This window comes from Somniosus microcephalus, chromosome 4 (genome assembly GCF_052327205.1).
Source record: "Somniosus microcephalus isolate GS21.2 chromosome 4, FLI_Smic_1.0, whole genome shotgun sequence".
Taxonomy (NCBI): domain Eukaryota; kingdom Metazoa; phylum Chordata; class Chondrichthyes; order Squaliformes; family Somniosidae; genus Somniosus; species Somniosus microcephalus.
Window position 1 is genome coordinate 86,015,789 of NC_140990.1, and position 5,234 is coordinate 86,021,022.

A 5,234-nucleotide genomic window follows, 5' to 3' on the forward strand; every position below is an offset into this window, starting at 1 on the left:
TTCAGTGTGAGCTGGTGTGTTTTGGTAGGAATAATAAGGAGGCCACACACTACTTGGAAAATAAGAGTTTAAATGGGGTAGAGGAGCAAATGGATCTCGGGGTCCAAATACACAAATCACTAAAAGTAGCGATGCAGGTTAATGAGGCCATAAAAGGAGCAAACAATGGACTGGGGCTCATTTCTAGAGGAGCCTTCTGCTCCGGGCTTGGGAGCTCTGAACCACAGCCGAGAGCTGCTGGGACACATTTCATACACACCTCAAGAAAGGCCAAAGTGCCGTTTGCCCCTCACAGTGTGGCCCTGAAGGACTGTGTCCAGGCTGCAGTTCTGTTCCCACTGTACGATCCTCCCCCAAATTGTCCTTTCTGAGCTCCAGCCAGGTGATGCTAAACACTCAGTTGGGAAAGATGAAAATCTACAACAATGTGTTTAACACAAAGCTGATTTATTTGAAATCTATCCAGAATATTAAACTCCAGCCCAGTTATAGGGGTTATTAACATCAGCAGATACAAACCCCAACTGTCAGAATGCACATGGTTCAGTCTTGGATATGATTAATAGCAGCAATAACAGCAGAATCCAACCCCTGCAGTCAGTTGTGAACTCGCTGGTGTGTCAGCAGGGTGGATGAGTGAATGAATCCCTTCCCACACACGGAGCAGGTGAACGGCCTCTCCCCAGTGTGAACTCGCTGGTGTACTGTGAGTTCAGATGATCGCCTGAAACCAGTCCCACAGTGAGAGCACCTGAACAATCTCTCGTTAGTGTGAACACGTTGATGGCATGTTAGTTCCCCGGAACGTTTATAGCACTTCCCACATTCCAGACATTGAAATGGTCTCTCCCCAGTGTGAACTCGCTGGTGTCTCAGCAGGTGGGATGAAGGAGTGAATCCCTTCCCACACTCAGAGCAGGTGAATGGCCTCTCCCCAGTGTGAACTCGCTGGTGTTTCAGCAGGGTGGATGACTGAGTGAATCCCTTCCCACACACGGAGCAGGTGAATGGCCTCTCCCCAGTGTGAGTGTGTTGGTGTACAGTGAGTTCAGATGATCGCCTGAACACAGTCCTGCAGTGAGAGCACCTGAACGGTCTCTCCCCAGTGTGAACACGTTGATGGCATGTCAGTTCCCCGGAACTTTTATAGCACTTCCCACAGTCCAAGCAGTTAAAAGGTCTCTCATCAGTGTGAACTCGCTGGTGACTCAGCAGTTTGAATGACTGAGTGAATCCCTTCCCACACACAGAGCAGGTGAACGGCCTCTCCCCAGTGTGAACTCACTGGTGTCTCAGCAGGTTGGATGACTGAGTGAATCCCTTCCCACACACGGAGCAGGTGAATGGCCTCTCCCCAGTGTGAGTGTGTTGGTGTACAGTGAGTTCAGATGATCGCCTGAACCCAGTCCTGCAGTGAGAGCACCTGAACGGTCTCTCCCCAGTGTGAACACGTTGATGGCATGTCAGTTCCCCGGAACTTTTATCGCACTTCCCACAGTCCAAGCAGTTAAAAGGTCTCTCATCAGCGTGAACTCGCTGGTGACTCAGCAGGTTGGATGACTGAGTGAATCCCTTCCCACACATAGAGCAGGTGAATGGCCTCTCCTCAGTGTGAACTCGCTGCTGTCTCAGCAGGTTGGATGACTGGGTGAATCCCTTCCCACACATGGAGCAAGTGAATGATCTCTCCCCAGTGTGAACTCGCTGGTGTCTCAGTAGGTGGGATGAATTAGTGAATCCCTTCCCACACTCAGAGCAGGTGAACGGCCTCTCCCCAGTGTGAACTCGCTGGTGTTTCAGCAGGGTGGGTGACTGAGTGAATCCCTTCCCACACACGGAGCAGGTGAATGGCCTCTCCCCAGTGTGAGTGTGTTGGTGTACAGTGAGTTCAGATGATCGCCTGAACCCAGTCCTGCAGTGAGAGCACCTGAACGGTCTCTCCCCAGTGTGAACACGTTGATGGCATGTCAGTTCCCCGGAACTTTTATAGCACTTCCCACAGTCCAAGCAGTTAAAAGGTCTCTCATCAGTGTGAACTCGCTGGTGACTCAGCAGGTTGGATGACTGAGTGAATCCCTTCCCACACACAGAGCAGGTGAATGGCCTCTCCTCAGTGTGAACTCGCTGGTGTCTCAGCAGGTTGGATGACTGGGTGAATCCCTTCCCACACATGGAGCAAGTGAATGATCTCTCCCCAGTGTGAACTCGCTGGTGTCTCAGTAGGTGGGATGAATTAGTGAATCCCTTCCCACACTCAGAGCAGGTGAACGGCCTCTCCCCAGTGTGAACTCGCTGGTGTTTCAGCAGGGTGGATGACTGAGTGAATCCCTTCCCACACACGGAGCAGGTGAAAGGCCTCTCCCCAGTGTGAACTCGCTGGTGTCTCAGCAGGTTGGATGACTGAGTGAATCCCTTCCCACACATGGAGCAAGTGAATGATCTCTCTCCAGTATGAACTCGCTGGTGTCTCAGTAGGTGGGATGAATTAGTGAATCCCTACCCACACTCAGAGCACCTGAACAGTCTCTCCCCGGTGTGAACTCGCTTGTGTGTTGATAGGCCAGAGGATCGGCTGAAACCTCGTCCACCTACAGAACACGTGTACGGTTTCTCCCCACTGTGAATGGTGCTTTTTGCTTCCATATTCAAAGGCTGATGATATTCAAGTTCCGATGAATCGAGTGATTTGTTGTGTGTTTTGAGTTTCCCGTCGGCAAATCCTCCCCTTCTAATACCCTGTAAAATTAATTTGAAACAGGGAGCGTGAGAGAGAACCCACTAATGAGGTAGTTTGTGAAATTGAGTTTAATGAATCTGGTCATTTGTGGGGCTGACACCAGAAAAAAGTGACCATGAAAGCTGCCGGATTATCGTAAAATCCCAACTGTTTCACTGATGTCCCTCAGGGAAGGGAACCCGCCACCTGGTCTGGGCCTACACAAGACTCTGACCTCTATGGGAGGAGAGAGAGGTGGGAGTGGGAGGGGGAGGGGTGAAGGAAAGGAACTTTATACATCTGCAACTCGACCAGAACTTTGACAAAACCTCCAAAACCCGCAACCTCCACCACCTAGAAGGACAAGGGCAGCTGTTGCATGGGAGCACCATCATCTCCAAGTTCCCCTCCAAGTATTTGTAGGGAAATGGTGTTAGGGAAATTGATGGGATTGAAGGCCGATAAATCCCTAGGGCCTGATAATCTACATCCTAGGGTACTTAAGGAAGTGGCCCTAGAAATAGTAGATGCATTGCTGATCATCTTCCAGCATTTGATGGAATCTGGAACAGTACCCATGGATTGGAGGGTAGCCAATGTTACCCCACTGTTCAAAAAAGGTGGCAGAGAGAATACGGGGAATTACAGACCGGTAAGCCTGACATCGGTAGTGGGGAAAATGCTGGAGTGCATTATAAAAGATGTAATAGCAGAGCACTTGGAAAACAGTGACAGGATCAGACAAAGTCAACATGTATTTACAAAAGGTAAATCGTGCTTGACTAATCTACTGGAACTTTTTGAGAATGTAACTGGTAAAATAGATAAGGGAGAACCAGTGGATGTGGTGTATTTGGACTTTCAGAAGGCTTTTGATAAGGTCCCGCATAAGAGATTAGCGTGTAAAGTTAGGCACATGGGATTGGAGGCAAGGTATTGACTTGGATAGAGAACTGGTTGGCAGACAGAAAGCAAAGAGTTGGAATAAACGGGTCTTTTTCCGAGTGGCAGGCAGTGACTAGTGGGGAACCGCAAGGATCGGTCCTTGGACACCAGCTATTCACAATATATATTAATGATCTAGACAAGGGAACTAGATGTAATATCTCCAAGTTTGCAGATGACACAAAGCTGGGTGGGCATGTGTGCTGTGACGAGGATGCCGAGAAACTCCAGGATGATTTGGACAGGTTGGGTGATTGGGCAAAAGCATGGCAGATGCAATATAACGTGGATAAATGTGAGGTTATCCACTTTGGTGGCAAAATCGGGATGGCAGATTATTATCTGAATGGCAATAGATTGGGAGAAGGGGAAGTGCAATGAGACCTGGGTGTCCTTGTGCACCAGTCGCTGAAGGTAAGCATGCAGGTGCAGCAGGCGGTTAAGAAGGCAAATGGTATGTTGGCCTTCGTAGCGAGAGTGTTTGAGTACAGGAACAAGGAAGTCTTGCTGCAGTTGTACAGGGCCTTGGTGAGACCACATCTTGAGTATTGTGTGCAGTTTTGGTCGCCTTATCTGAGGAAGGATGTTCTTGCCATGGAAGGAGTTCAGCGAAGATTCATCAGGCTGATACCTGGGATGGCAGGAATGACGTATGAGGAGAGATTGGGATGATTGGGCTTGTACTCACTGGAGTTTAGAAGAATGAGAGGGGATCTCATTGAAACTTATAAAATTCTGACAGGACTGGACAGACTAGATGCAGGAAGGATGTTCCCGATGGTCGGGGAGTCCAGAACCAGGGGTCACATTCTAAGGATAAAGGGTAGGCCATTTAGGACAGAAATGAGGAGGAATTTCTTCACCCAGAGAGTGTTGAACCTGTGGAATTCTCTACCACAGAAGGCAGTAGAGGCCAATTCATTAAATATATTCAAGATGGAGTTGCATATATTTCTTAAGGCTAAAGGGATCAAGGGGTATCGGGAGAAAGCAGGGACCGGGTACTGAATTTGGATGATCAGCCATGATCGCATTGAAGGGCAGAGCAGGCTCGAGGGGCCGAATGGCCTACTCCTGCTCCTATCTTCTATGTTACCTCCGACAGTGCAGCACTCCCTCAGCACTGCACTGGAGTGCCAGCCTGGATTTTTGTGCTCAAGTCTCTGGAGTGGGACTTGAACAGTTCTGAGTACATGGGGCCTAAATCTGGGGCCTTCCGTTACAATTCTGTGGGATGTAAACCGTAACCCCGGCACTTACCAGCGCCTTCAGGAGAGATGCTGAGAAACCCGCTGTGTGCAGAGTGAGAATAAAATCAATGAGTCAATGATTGTCTCTCCTGGTCACTGGGACCCTGAAGCCCCGCCCACTCTTTGTTCCATTGTTCAGATGGCCGCGCATGCGCTGTGCTACTTGCTGACTCATGATGGCAGCGCTCAAACCCTCCCGAAGATGGCTGCCGTTAACCTGGGCCTGTTCTCAGGAAAAAGCCCGGCAGCTGCAAACGCGGGAGCTGTAGGTTATTATTCGGGGTTTGCGACCTACATCAGCTGTTGATGAAGCCTTTCCCCTC

The 5,234-nt window shown here is 49.6% G+C and overlaps 1 pseudogene; it reads right to left on the minus strand.

Moving 5' to 3' along the window:
- Positions 1-487: 487 nt before the first annotated feature.
- LOC147119425 (uncharacterized) lies at positions 488-2,720 on the minus strand (annotated as a pseudogene).
- Positions 2,721-5,234: the final 2,514 nt, after the last annotated feature.